We start from the raw sequence: 16,064 nt of genomic DNA, 5'->3' as shown, positions 1-16,064 counted from the left end.
AACCAAGTCCAATATTTCTTTTTGCTGAATGCTGCAAAAGGAAAATCGGTTGCGAACACCATTTCATGTTGACTTTACAAACAGTATCAATGCAACTATACATATCACTTACTAGGGTCTTGGTTCCATACATAAATGCCACATGGTGTACCTTGCAATCATGTATTGTTTTCACTGAAACTCAAGCACAAAGATGAAGGATCCAGGCATGATTTTATAATTGAGTGCGAACGTAGAAAAGCATCGGACACTTTTGTGCAAGTAGTTGTGTAATGCTGGCTGCAGCACCGCAGCGTCTATGCCAAAGATCCTGGCATGATTCCCTTATATTTCTCATCTCCTGGCACAGAAAATCTCCCTACTGTTCCTATGACAGGAACCAATCAGAGTCATGTCAAGAGCTGCTACTTTATCACCATAAAATCTGCATTTTTGTGGAGGGTTTTTTAGGTGTTTCTGTATTTGTATACCTGTATTGTTGCACTATACTGTAGACAATTTCATAATGATATTCATTGGTTTATTAAGTGTCATCTATGTTCACAGAACATCTCTGCTTAGTTGTTAAACTCATTGAAAACAACAGTGGGAGGCACTTCTTTCATAGTGACATAAACTTGGGACCAAGTCATTTGGTGGCTGGGCGCTCCCAGGATGCCCAGAATTAACGAAAAGTTTTTCGATTGTTTCGATTTCTGCAAAAAGATCACACAAAAGAACACACAAATGGACACACTGGATATGTGCAGTAGTAACAACTTTAAGATTTGAAGCATACTTTTTATCAGATGAAGGAAATTTTTGCCAACTGATTGTAAGTTTGCTAGAAAGAGTCTAGCTGGCTAGTCAAGTCTCTAAATGTGACCTTACAGATCGTTCCCATTATAATACTGTAAATGAAGCTGTGCAAGTCACAACACACTGATGGCTTCAATGATTATAATGGTAGCGATCAAATATTCCAGACCTTTTCTGATGAGGAAATAATTGTTAGCAGCTAAACTACAATAAACTACAATCTCTGGTGTAGATGCTCTCAAGTGTCTAAAAGATGATGGTACACAACTGGATAAAGGCTTATTCACACAGAGTTCATTTTTGTGGTGTGAATGTTCGTTCTGAATGAACTTTTGACTCAGAACAATGGATTCCCATGAAGATATTTACAGCGGGTCCAACAAATCATCCGTGACAAACCAAAGATTTTTTGTAAATATTTTTTCACAGAAAGCAGGTGTTTTATCTTAATGTATAATATTTAATATGTGCCATGCCTGTCAAATTTGCATAAAATAGCACGGAGATTCTGCAATTTGTTTGCACTAAGCATGTACTAAATATCCCATAAAATACACTTTACATGCAATATTTTACTATAGACTAATGCTGCTATTTTTATCACAGGGATAATATAACAAAGCATTCCTTTTCGAACCATGCATAAAAAATGCTGAATTCGATACAAATATGCAATTAATTAAATAAAGAAAATACTATGAGCCAGTGTGTTCTTTTATATTATTTTTTATGTTAGAATCAGAATCGGAATGAGCTTTATTGCCGTAAAATTTTTCTCACGTACACCAAGAATTTATTTTGGTTTTAGGAGAAACAAGTGCACACAGAAAATTACAGTGAGACACAAAATATAAAACAATGTAACAGTGTAAATAGACCATCAAATAATAGGACATATAACAGAATGGTACATGTACATGTGCAAGGTAGGGGTATGTACAGCTATTGAATTAAGTATGGGAATTTACATATGTACATGAGATATGTATTTACATTATTGCACTATGGAGGAGTCCTGAGGCAGTTTAATTGTTCATGTGGAAAATGGCCTGAGGGTAAAAAGCTGTTCTTGTACCTGGATGTCTTGGCGCTCAGTGCTCTGTAGCACCAGCTAGAGGGCAACAGTTCAAAGAGTGAGTAGGCTGGGTGAGTGGAGTCCAGAGTGATTTTACCTGCACGTTTCTTTACTCTGGAGACATACAGGTCTTGGAGGGTGGGCAGGGGGGGCACCAATAATCTTCTCAGTATCCTGTCCATTGTAGTTTCCTTCTGTTTGATTTGGTGGATGAACCAAACCAGACAGTTATAGATGTCTACAGGACAGACTCAATGATGGCCGAGTAGAACTGTGTCAGCACAGCTCCTGTGGTAGGTTGGACTTCCTCAGCTGATCAGGCATGATGGTATTGAAGGCTGAACTAAAGTCCACAAATAGGATCCTTGCAAGTCCCAGGACTGTCGAGGTGTTGCACAATATAATGCAGTCACATTTGACAGCATCATCCACAGATCTGTTTGTTCGGTAAGCAAACTGTAGGGGGTCCAGCAGGGGTCCAGTGATGTCCTTCAGGTAGGCCAAAACCAATCTCTCAAATTACTTCATGACCATAGACGTGAGAGCAACTGGTCTGTAGTCTTTAAGTCCTGTGATTTGTTTTTTTTGGGGGGACCAGAATGCCGGTGTAGCGTTTGAAGCAGCAAGGAACTTCACACTGCTCCAGTGACCTATTGAAGATCTGTGTGAAGATGGGGGCAAGTCGGTCAGTGCAGACTTTCAGATAGGCAGGTGAAACCATCTAGGACTGAAGCTTTCCTAGTCTTTTGTTTCCGAAAGACCTGGCACACATCCTCCTCACAGATCATAAGTGCAGATTGAGTAGCAGGAGGGGGGAGGGGGTGGTTCCAGGAGGTGTTAGTGTGTGTGTGTGAAGTGATTATCAGAGTGGGGGAGGGGTGTGAGACTGGGCTTTTCAAACCTGCAGTAAGACACATTCAGTTCATCAGCCATTTCTGTACAGAGCGAGGGGGGGATGTCTTCTACTTTGTGATTCTTTTCAGGCCTTTCCAACCAGATGCAGGATCGTTGTCTGAAATAATTTTTTTTCATATTTTCAGAGTAGCTTCTTTAAGCCACACTGATTTCCTTAGTAAGTGTGTTTCTTGCCTGGTTTTACAATATTTTATACCCACTTCTGTAAGCATCCTCTTTGGCATGACGAAGCTGTCTGAATTTTCCTGTAAACCATGGTTTCTCATTAATAAATGCTAAAAATTTCCTAGTAAGGATCACATATTCTCACAGAAACTGATATATGATGTCACAGTATATGTGAGCTCGTCCAGGTCTGTGACTGTAGCCTCAAAAACACTCAAATCAGTGCAGTCAAAGCAGGCTTGTAGTTCCAGCTCTGCTTCATTAGTCCATCTCTTTATAGTCCTTACTACTGGCTTAGCTATACATAATATTTTATGATATACCTGTAATTCCTAATATACATTATTTCAAAGTTTTATATCACTGAACCTTGTGTTATATTATCCAGGCCAAAATCCAGGCATTATAAAAAGAGAAGTTAGTTTAGGACTGAGAGAATTTATGAGGGACCGACATTATTTTCTAAGGGAGCAAACTATTCACCGTTTGGCGAAATTCGCCATTTTGAATTTAAAATATGTCACGTACAGTACGTGATTCGTAAACAGAGCAGTTTTCAGCAAATCAGGGTTAAGACAAAGAGCTAATGTGTGTATATTGAAAAGGAATTTAATGAGTGGGGGCCCTGGGTAGCTCAATGAGTATTGACGCTGACTACCATCCCAGGAGTAGCAAGTTCGAATCCAGGGTGTGCTGAGTGACTCCAGCCAGGTCATGGGGTAACTGCCTCGTGGTCACGATTAGTGGTTCTCGCTCTCAATGGGGCGCATGGTAAGTTATGCGTCGATCGTGGAGCGTAGCATGAGCCTCCACATGCAGAGTCTCCGCTGTCAGAAACCTCACCACCACGAGGACCTACTAAGTAGTGGGAATTGGGCATTCCAAATTGGGAGAAAAGGGGATTAAAAAAAAGGAATTGAATGAATGTGGTAATCTGTCAGGCTTTTGAAGTTGGTTTTTAGAAAATTCTCTTCACATTGTCTAAGAATATGATCTATATAAAAAAAAAAAAACACAAAGAAAGTAGAGAATTTTTATCACCATCAGATTAGAACTAGAACATGGTAAAAACTTTGACTTGTGACTTATATAGTGCTTTTAGGTTTTGGCAAGGACAGTGTCATATATTCTTAATGCAAATATTATTAGGTAATAGTTAAAAATAAATTTAAGGTTTTCTAAATAATTTCTTTGTCTTTAACTAGTTCTGAATTTTGTACAGCATCTCACAAGAATCTTCTTTTAAAATAGACTGTTTTTATTTTGAGTATGTCCTTGTCAGGTCTGGGCTCAAAAAATGAGCCACCAGTTAAAGGAGTACACCTAAAAAGGAAAATTTTATTTTACTCACTCATTTACTCACCATTATGTTGTTATTATATAGCAAAAAAAAAAAAAAAATGATATTTTAAGCAGATCTATTCCATAGAATAACAGTTTATAGTGAGCAGGAGCTGTCAAGCTTCAAAAAGGACAAATACTATAAAGCACTATAAAAGGTTAAGTATAAAGACATCATAATAGTAGTCCATATGGCAAGTGCTGCATGACTGAAACAGGCAAATTGCTGGCAATCCAGACACAGTGTTTATCTTGTACTGTGTAAACTTTAAAAATCCATGTATCTTTTAAAACCAAAAATTATCAAATTTTAGGCCTATCGTATTTCAAGCCTTTATTCAGAAAATGATTGCATTCAGTGGCTTTACTATTGTAAAGCAGTTCAATGGAAAGGAGGAGGAGAGAACCGGCCTGGCGATATAAACAATATTTTAATGATTAACTTAAACAAAAGACAAAACACACACACGACGGACATGTCCATAAACGATCTCTCTCTCATTGCAGCACCGTCCGCAATCTGCCTTTATCCCTGCCGCTCCGCGTTTGGCCTTTTCCCTCTCATTTAAATTTTACAGTGTTTATTTTTGGGGGGTACTACACTGTTACAGGAAGTACTCCCTATTTAATTTACAATTAAATGGGAGTAATGTTTCCCTCCCCTTGTCCCCTCCCTCATCCAGGTGGTCGTGATCATACCCGGTCCCTTATCAGGCTAATCAAGCCTCCGAGAGGGATAAAGGCCGACTGCAGAGGATTGTGTGGGAGAGAGAGATAGTTTACGGACATGTCCGTCATGTGTGTGTTTGTCTGTTAAGTTTATCATTAAAACTATCTCACCTCCTCCTTTCCATTGACTGCTTTACAATGGGAAATTCATATAATTTTAATATGTCAATATACAGTATTTATGCTAACAGAAATAAAATCATAAATATTAGTTTACAAATATGTTTCCTAGATATCAATCACAGACCATTTAGTTGCTCATTTATTCACTGAATGTCCACCCTGATGCTGCCAATTTAAATGGATGAACATCTGCATTATTTAGTAAATTAGCTTGACCAGTATGACTAATACAATCTTCAATATGTCTATGTAATAATGAAACATGAAGAAACTTGTAAGGTTTTATTTTTCAAAAGTTTCAAAGCCGGAATGTAGGAATGACCCATTTACGATATGCACAGAGTTGCAGTTCTGCCACTCTCTATATGCAGATTACACAGATTACAGTAACAGTAAAGTACAGTCTATAGTAGCAGACATGATAAATTAAATATAAATAAATAGAACTAGAAACAGCATTCCAAAACCATTTCTTTCTTAACCTAATTTTCAAGAACATTTTTCTGGTTGTATGGTGCCGAGAACACAAGTACCAGCCCGTGTAATGTAACTTTAATCATGTGTAAGTTGGCATCAAGTCATGCAAATACATTGCCAGAAATCTGTTGGAATGGCTGCTGGTGCTCCGTCATTAAGCATTTCCTCATGTGCCAACTGGAAAATGTTGTAAACCTCTGGTACGCCATTGTCTCCCTTGCTGCTCTATATCTCTCTTTCTCCACCAATAACAAGAGGTCCAGGGAAAATATGAGTAATTAACTCACCCTTTTCTCTATTATAAGATAATTAAATTAAATGATCACGTTCATTCAGACTGTCAAGCCGATGGTCCAATGATTTCTGGTATGTGGACACACCAATGAGACTGGTCCTTCTCTTGACTTTTAGGAGTCCATTTTCCAGATTCAACTTTGCAGATATTTTTTTAAGATTATGATTTTTGCATGGTGGATGATAAAAGAGGCAAACAAAATCACAGATTTTCATTGAAGAAAGGAACCGAGACATTTCTAGGCACCAGAACATCAAAGACACATGGAGGTGGCTCTTTTGACTTGAGCCAGTAAGAAATCACGTACCAATCAACCAGATTAGTAGGTGATACATCCTTACTTATAATACTTCTTCCAAATAGACTAATGTGCTTTAGGTGTTAATATTAGAAATGTACATGAATTATGAGCAGCAGTGAGCCAAAGTTATAGAATACCTAGCCATTGGTAAACCTACAATCGAGTTACTACAATAAAAGCCAATGCTAATTTAATAAACACTTACTTATTACAATGTTGAGGACACTCAACAATCATCGACAACAACGAAGATTTTCTTTCTATGGATCTCTTGCAGCACTTTTTGCATGTGTTGGTCAAAGACCCGTGGCAGGTGAATCTGTCTCAGACTACTTTCGTTTTCAGGGAGTGTTCCTCCCTTTTTGCAATGCTTCACAAGAAAGGTATGCATCTTCTTCATTTTCTCAAGTGGTATGTCCGTCTCTGCACACTTTGCAACAAAATCCTCTACAAACTCACCTCTTGCATCTATTGATGATGAGGTTGCTTTGATAGAAACCTGGAGGGCTGAGCTACCGGTAGTTGATTTCGCCTTGTTCTCGAGATGGACTCTCGATTTTAGATGGTAGATGGACTTTACGAGTCCAGTCAATAGTATGTTGGCAAAACTTACAGAAAAGCTGTTGGCCAGACTCATAGTAGTCATTGAGATATTGTTCTGCCCGGTACTTGGCAGTTAATTGTGTGCTTCTTAATTTTTTTAGATGCGGTTGTCTTACCGGAGGCAAGTCGTTTAGACATGTTTCTTATAAATGAAAATATGTACATTTCGCAAATATCCGTGTTTAAAAGTAAATTCTGTTTTATATATAGATTCCGTGATTCCGTCCATGTTTTGCGCAACGCGGAAACCATAGGGCCCTAAAGATATAAGTGTCAGACTGAGATTGGCTAATGTGCTAAAGCTAGCGGCAACACATCGCATGCAGCTGAAAAATGGTGAATGCTTCCAAAAAATATAAGTATTTAATTTGGGACAATACTACACGTTGTAAATCCATACACTAGATGGCAAGTGCATAGTGTTTAGTGGGACACAGCTGAACTCTAACTTTTAATTGTAATTAATTTAATGTTATTCATAATAAACATTTTACATTAGAATTACAAGATGTTTTAAAAGGACAGCACTACATTTTCAAGGCAACACATATTCAAAACGAACAATAGATTAGACTTTATAATAATCTTTTTTCAGTCATCCTGGATAAGCTTTCCATATTTTGCTGTGATGTGCCAATGGAGGGGGTCTGATGGTTAATAAGAGAATATAAAATAACGAAGACCTCAAAAGCATGTAAATATTTGCAAATGCTGTATGACAAGACATGTGTCAGAACCATTACAGAAAGGAAATGGGTCAATCTATATATTGCAAAACATATGTCATGAAGATATGATTCCAGTTCTTTCTATAGAGATAGCTGTTATAAATTAATCATTTCCGAGGAACCTCTCACAGCCTCAAAGACAAACTGCCATGTCTCTCACGTTCTTCATCACACCAGAGACCCTCAAAAAGTTGTCAGGACTCCACAATTGCCAATTATCTTTTGTAGACTTAGCAACATAAAATTGAAAACTAACAAAGCAACCTACAGGCTATTGGCCATATAGGAAAACCTCTAACTCTTTTTTTAAACCGTGCTCACTGACAGCTTAAGAATGCAAATTCATAGCATAGAGTATATGAAAACGATTGCTCAAAAACCAATATCTCAATTTAAAAGCGGCCCAAAAGCCTAAAGCAAAGTGCGTCATATTTGTTTTACAAATGTGTGCGGATGTGGAGGTCAAGGCCATGATGTGCTATCAGGACCGGTTTCTTTGTTGCAGAGGCAGAACTGTACCGTTGGGTAAGAGCAGTGAGTTCATAACTATTTTTGCTTCAGTGACTCGCCAGATATTTAATGTTTCATGAGCATAAAACACAGTGTGGAGTGCAAAGCATGAAACATGTATTACACTTTTATTCTTCGTTCTAGTGTAAGTGTAGTGAAATTAGAAAGACGGCTTCGATGGAAAATTAATGTGGACATGTTGTTTGTTGAATCCGTCACAACATCAACGATCGCACACACACACACACACACACACACACACACACACACACACACACACACACACACACACACACACACACACACACACACATGTTGTGTTTCCATGTTTTATGGGGACTTTCCATAGACATAATGGTTTTTATACTGTACAAACTTTATATTCTATCCCCTAAACCTAACCCTACCCCTAAACCTAACCCTCACAGAAAACTTTCTGCATTTTTACATTTTCAAAAAACATAATTTAGTATGATTTATAAGCTGTTTTCCTCATGGGGACCGACAAAATGTCCCCACAAGGTCAAAAATTTCGGGTTTTACTATTCTTATGGGGACATTTGGTCCCCACAAAGTGATAAATACACGCTCACACACACACACACACACACACACACACACACACACACACTGGAATAATTATTGGAATAAACAAGAGCATGGCATTAGCATGCCAAGAAGGTTAGATTCCCAAGGAACACACAAACTGGAAAAAAGTGTACATTGAATGCACTGTAAGTGTCTGCCAAATGTAAATGTGTTAATATAGAATGTGCTGTCACAGGTGTGTGATTATAGAAATCTTTCTAAGGAATCTAATGCAGATTATTCAATCAGATTTGAAGTCACAATGACACAAATGTTCAATGAACAGCTACATTTACTTTAGAATATTTATCAGAATATACAATTATTTCACCAACTGATACAGTTTATGCTGCAGTTGCTAAGCAACATAGCAATACTAGGGGTATTAATGTAGAGTTTGTGGTCACAGATATGTGATTATGCTCTGAATGTGTCTTATTAAAAAATATCAACTTTATAATAGTTAATTTATGTCTATGCATTTGGCTGACACGCTTATCCAAAGCAACTTACAGTGAGTATACATTTATGGTACACATTTGTTTTCAGTCAATGCAATTGGGAATTGTACCCATGATCTTTCCGTGGCTAGCAGCATTCATTTCTTCAAGTATTCCACAAAATTCATTAAGCGATAATATTGAGTGTGGTAGTTCTTCAAAAGTCATATTGAGCGGCTTTTCCTAATTTAAAGTCACAACACTCAAAAATGTATACTGTTCTGAGACTAGTGCAGACTGAAACCACACTGGAGGTTAAGCCATTCGCTAATTAGGGAGCAATGGAGCATCCTATAGCTTTCCTATGCAGCCAAGTGCATTCACTCCTAAAATCCGGTCAAAAGTTCTGTTTCAGGCTGTGGATGATGTTTGGACCACTCAACATGTTTGGTATGGAACAATGGAAATCAGTACATAGAGTAACAATTCTTCAAACAAGATTGTATTTTAACATGATTGGACGTGATTGGATGATGCTGGGCATTACTTTGAATCTGATTTTTTAATACCAATTTCTGATGTATTGTCTTTAATATCTCAAAAACATGAATACCCAACACTCCTGGAAACACAATAAGAAATTTGATTTAAAAAATCATGTAGTGCAATGGAAACTGCGTCTTCTTGAGGTGATAAACAAGAAAATACAGGTCTAGTTAAAATGTTAATCTCAGCGATCTCAGTCTCCCTGTCTGTCTCTTTCTCCATTACTATCTCTTCGAGGCCGACCTAATTCAGTAATTCCATTAATAATGGACTATTTGGCAGATAAGGATCAGGAGCCTGGGCTTTCTTATTGATGAGAATTATTCTCCAGCATTTTCTCTATGATCCACTAGATGTGTAAGGCCATTGTAAATCATTGTTCCTCAAGGACGTGGCTTATCCTATTGACCGGCTGAGTTAATCCACACCCAGAGAAAAACACTACATTGCCACCCAACCATGGTAGCTGTGGGCGGACTTTCATCCTGATGGTCTACAGCTCTGGACCATCCGTGTTTCAGACAGATTTTTGGCAAGAAGTGACTCAATGCTGCATGAGCTTTATTGTAAATTATTATTTTTTTTTTAAGAATATTGAATGGTACCTGAGCAATATGACATGATCATTAATAGTAAGAAAGCTATTTTGGATGGTGCTGTGAATCATTTACTGTAACGCATTGCACTAGCAAACACCAAGGTCATGGGTTCGATTCCCATAGGAAACATATAAATACCTCCGATATCTTGAAAGGGCTACTTTACAAAACTACAAAGCATTTTATAGTAGTTAAAATGTTCATCAGAGACACTTTGCAATTAAGGACATACAATCCTTTATTGAAACCTCTTAATCATTCACAATAAGATATCATATAATAACAAGGATATAGCAGGAAATATTGTGCAATCCATAAGGATGAGGATACTGTGACAATGCATTTGTTTGTATGACCAAACCATGTGCAGTTCATATCTCTGTTTAGCATGCAAAAGATCATTTCGTTCAGCCCTTGGGCCAGTGCTGAGTTGTGCATCCAGCCCTGACAGGAAGGTTAAATACAAGGTTGATATATTGCAACTTTGACAACCTAGAACCAGGTCTGCTGAACTCAGGTTACATAGAAAACAGGAAAAGCAGTCCATGATATACAATGTGTCATCTTGCGAATAATAATTTTGGAGTACATACCTTTTCATATTCTTAAGTGAGAATTAAGGGAACTATCGTATATAGTCATACTGGGCCTCATTCATGAAAATGTCATAAACATATGAATATATTTGGAGTAATTTATGCATAAAATGGACCTTTACGAAAAGGTTTTGTACGATTTTGTACTCCATAGATTTGTTAGTAAAACGTGTGTACGTATGTTAGTGAATTCCAAACATTCATAAAGAGGGGGCGTGTGCACGTTCATTCGCAATTATCATAATCCACACACAAGAAAACACCATATAAGGAAGGCACCAGACTCGCTAGTAAATGCTTTTAACATCCATGTGGAACAGTAATTCAATAGTTTTTTGAATTAAGTGCATTCACATCGTAAAATTTAGATTTTGCAAGCACAATCGCTTTAAAGAAAGTGAGGACCTACTGTCCTTGCATGTTTTTGCTGTCACATGATGCTCTTTTGTGAATCAGAATGTAAAAATGTCCAGTTCACGCCGGGAGGAGGATGTCCACCAACATTAACCTTCTCTGGTTTAGTTTGTAGTGTATAGCCAGCATTATTTGTGAAGCATCTCAGGTAAATTGTGATGGTAACAGTGATATATTTGCAGCTGGAAGAATCTTTAGGGAAATTAACAGAATGCCTGAAGAAGACATTTGACCAAAACACTGTAAGATACTACAGAGGACAAAAAGCTGTTGAGCGGGGTTGTTCACTGTCCTTCTCTGCATATTGCTCCACCGTTTTCTGGTCCTTTCTGTATAACGCGGCAGCTCATTTTTGCTTATTGCGGTCCATCCGTTTCCACGCACGTTTCGCGGCTGACCCACCAGCCTGCTCGGTTCTCCCGATGCCCAGTCCGCCCCTGATCGGCCCAGAAGTGCATCGGCCCACTGGGAAAATGCCCGGTGGGCCGATGCCAGATTATGATGCCAGATTACCAGTCCAGCCCTGGGCTATGGTTTAAAAAAAAAAAGAGCTTTTTTTTAAGGTTAATTTCACTCAATTAATAATTAGTAAATTGTTTCATTCCTTATTTAAATTGACTTCTTTCAAAACATAGCCATGACAATTTGCCTGAAAGAGCACACTTGGATGTCTTGCCCACGATTTACGCAAGAACGGGAGCATGAATCCGAGAATTTATGTCAGAACGGCTTTACGCACAATTTACACAATTTAATTCTAAAACATGTTTTCCAGCTTCAATTGTATTCAATGTGATGGTGACCAAAAATCCGTGAATCTGGAAGATTATTAAAAATAAATACACTAGACCTGAACGAGCATTTGAATAAAAACATGGTTTAAAATTATTTTGAAGCACATCATATCAAAGCCATCTGGATGGAAAAGGACAAATAGTTTTATTTTAGCCTTAAATGACCTTCGGTTCAACACATTAGCAGATTTTGCACATTAATAAGAAATAGCTGTCAAAAAAAGCAACCCTTGAAATGAGATGCTCAATGCTAACAACAGTTCAAAACCACATTAATGACTCCGCTGTGATCGTGAACATAAAATAAGCAGAATAATTTACACTGAGTGCAATGTGACATTTTCACAGTGCATTCTCGAAATATGACAAACAGCAGCCAAGTGGTTCTGACTTTATAAATATTCATGCAATTCTTCAATATAAAATAACTCACATCTACAGAATAAATAAAGCCGAAATATCTGATAAATGTCTTCAAGAAATCATTTACACAGCTCGCACATTCTATTTCAGTGTTTACTGTGTATTTACATAAACAAGTATTTCAAGTAATGAAAATAATCTAAAGACTAATGGAATATTTTGACAAACAGACACAGCAAAATAAAGTGTTACATCTTGACTGTAAATATGAGATTGACCTCCAACCCCCAGAAAGCATAATTCATTTTTCTGAAAATCTGCACGTTGCAAGCAATATCAGGTAAATGCTGACAAAGAAAAGACCAGGTGCTCCTCCATAACACATCCCTCTACAATTCCCAAATGCACATTGCTCGCCAGGATATGTCACTCTGAACAGACAAGAATAGCTTGCAATGAGGAACCACACAATACAAAGGGTGTCTGTGTGTGATGAAGGAGAAACTATTAATTGAACATCCAACACAGTACACCTCTATGACCCCAGTCGTCTACGGACAGATGTTATCATATCTCCCACCACATCTCATAAAGAAAGCAGTGAATAAGTGTTGCAGAATTAAATGTATGTTTAGGATATAGAGAAATAGATGTAAGGGAGATAAATGAGCGTTTCAAGGAATAGACTGTCACACATTGTTATATATCCCCCAAATAATGCAGCTGGGTGGAGATTCGGTCGCTGTCCCCTCCAGAGACCTGCTGTCTGATGTGTCTTAAACTTGTCAGTCTGCATCACACTGGCCAAGCAACACAGGGCTACAGATTAAACCCAACATTCAAAGAGGATTTATGCTCTACTGTCTCTCTTGACCAGCGTTGTCCCATCCCACGAGTAGAATTCACAGTAGAGTATGAGCTCTTATATGTGATTCACAATCAACAAAATCCATACACATAACTTATTCATACATACATGTACAGTATACATTTCTATCTTCTTCTGATGTCCTTTAGATACATTCTTTATGATTATAATTATTTTTATAATTATAATTATTTACAGATTTATGATTCATAAATAATAGCATTTTCAAAACTAACAATATAGTGTCACCAAAATCTTTTCCACAACAGCTAACCACATAACAGTTACATGACCTTAACCTTATACATTATTGATAAAAACATAAGTTTGTATACTTTATATTTGGAAGGATCAGATTAATTGTTTTTCTTGCTTTTATTCAAGGGTCAAAAACTTTTTACTTCTACTAATATTATTATAATTTTATTTCATGTCTATTAGAAATTTCAGTGTGCTATTTGATTGACATTTCTTATAACATGATGAGGAGGAGGGCGTGATGAGCTGAATGGCGGGAGAGCGAGATAAGGGTGCCAGAAGCACTGGTTCGGGAGAGAGAGATGCATGCGGCCACGCTGCATGTTTGTTTGTCTTATGTTGTTTTAAGTATATGTTTCACAATAAAGTTACATTGACTTTTCTGCTGGTTCCAGCCTCCTCCATCATTTATACTGTACTGTTACAGTGTACTTGTTGACCAAGTCGACAAAAGTGTGTCACGGTCCTGTCACCTTGTCAGATTGGGTTTCTGTCTGGCGAGTCTTACTGGGATGTCAGCAGGATCAAATCGCTGCCTCGAACTGGGCATTGGAGATCGCCGAGCTCACATCCTTTGTTCAGCAGTTCTGCTGGCCCATCTCAGGATTCTTTCTTACCGGCTCCGGCAGTTCCTCTGGCTCCTGGAGGCTTTGAAGCCTGATTCCTTTTGCAATGTTTCTTGTTCTTCACATCACAACCCTCTGCTTTCCCGTTGGTGAGTGTGAAGGTGGCTTACATAATCCTGCACCTCTCCGGAAGGGCCGCTGCTTGGGAAACCACCATTTGGGACAATGGAAGTGCTTGCTGCGTGTAGTTTTTTGGCATTTGCCACGGAGCTCTGCTGGGTGTTCGATCCAGTCCTGGTGCGGTGTGATAAACCTGTTACCACCGATGCTGTCAGAGCCTGTTCCTCAGTCTCTGACAGCATCCGTGGCCATGGAGGCCATTCTCCTGCTGCTGCCAGCATCCACGGCCATGAGGGCCGTTCCCCTGCTACTACCAGCGGCCAACGAGCCAGTTTTCAAGCCTGCCAACGAGACCGTTTCTAAAGCCTTGTCCAGTCCAGAGCCAGCACCTGAAGCCTTATCCATCCCAAAGCCAGCGCATGAAGCCTCATCCGTCCCAGAGCCAGTGCCTGAAGCCTCATCTGTCCCAGAGTCAATGCTGGAAGCATCGACGGCAACAGAACCAGCTCCTGAAGCGTCAGCTGATTCATGCAAGCATACATTCACCAATAGCTGTCAGCGCTCCCGGCCATGGAGGCTGTTCCCTAGATGCTGTCAGCAGCACTCCCGGCCACGGAGTCCATTCCCCAGTTTCTGCCAGCTTCCACGGCCACGAGGGCTGTTCCCCTGCCGCTGACAACATCCATGGAGGCCATTTCCCTGCCGCTGCCAGCGACACGGCTACGGAGGTCATTCCCTTGATGTTGTCTGTGCCCATGGCCACAGAGGTCATTCCTCTGTCAATGGCTGTGCTCACAGCCACGGAGGGTGTTCCCTTTTCAATGGCTGTGCCCACAACCACGGATGTTGTTCCCCTGTCACTGCCAGTGCTCACAGCTAAGGAAGCTGTTCCCCAGTCACTGACTGTGCTCACAGCCACGGAGGCTGCTCCCCAGTCACTGCCAGTGCTCACAGCCACGGAGGCTGCTCCCCAGTCACTGCCTTTGTTCACAGCCATGGAGGCTGCTCCCCAGTCACTGCCAGTGCTCACAGCCACGGAGGCTGCTCCCCAGTCACTGCCAGTGCTCACAGCCACGGAGGCTGCTCCCCAGTCACTGCCAGTGCTCACAGCCACGGAGGCTGCTCCCCAGTCACTGCCTTTGTTCACAGCCATGGAGGCTGTCCCCCAGTCACTGCCTGTCCTCACAGCCATGGAGGCTGTCCCCCAGGCCATGTCGGTCTTCACAGCCATTAATCGAAGCTTCTGACCAGTATCTGCCTGATTTTATGCATTGCACTGCTGCCACACGATTGGTTGAATAGAGAATCGCATGAATATGTAGGTGTACAGGTGTTCCTAGTAAAGTGCTCAGTGAGTGTAAATTGTTAGCTATGAAAATGCCCTTAGCAAGACAAAGGAGCCATCTTGTTTAAAAAATTACAAAATGCAATTTTTCCATCACTGTCATTTCCAATTCTATTAAACATAGTACAGAATTTGAGATGTGGTGAAAATTACACTGTGGTGGGAATTTTATAAGGACTTTCAGAAAAACTAATTAAAAAAATTACAAATATAAAAGTGCTAAAAAAAAAAATACAAAAAATTTAATATATATATATATATATATATATATATATATATATATATATATATATATAAATTATGTATTCTACCTCTACTGAAACAACATCTACCTGAATTAAAAACTAAATCTTCCACGTAAATGGGTTCTGGATAAATGCTCTGTAAAAACACTGGGGATTATCTTCCTTTGCGTGATATAAACAGGCTGTGAACCAAGGGCAAAACTTTTTAATAATTTTCCCCAGAAAGCATTCTTTGATTACAGCAGTATGCTATCTTACATGG

At 39.1% G+C, this 16,064-nt stretch overlaps 1 protein-coding gene across 2 annotated transcripts in view; it reads right to left on the bottom strand.

The window, feature by feature from the left end:
- Window positions 1-16,064, bottom strand: part of snap25b (synaptosome associated protein 25b) — a 47,996-nt gene that overhangs the window by 23,511 nt on the left and 8,421 nt on the right. The gene's annotated exons all lie outside the window — the stretch shown is intronic.

This window comes from Xyrauchen texanus, chromosome 16 (assembly GCF_025860055.1).
Source record: "Xyrauchen texanus isolate HMW12.3.18 chromosome 16, RBS_HiC_50CHRs, whole genome shotgun sequence".
Taxonomy (NCBI): Eukaryota; Metazoa; Chordata; class Actinopteri; order Cypriniformes; family Catostomidae; genus Xyrauchen; species Xyrauchen texanus.
The sequence above is the reverse complement of the archived record's forward strand: the minus strand, read 5'-3'. Positions and strand labels throughout refer to the sequence as shown.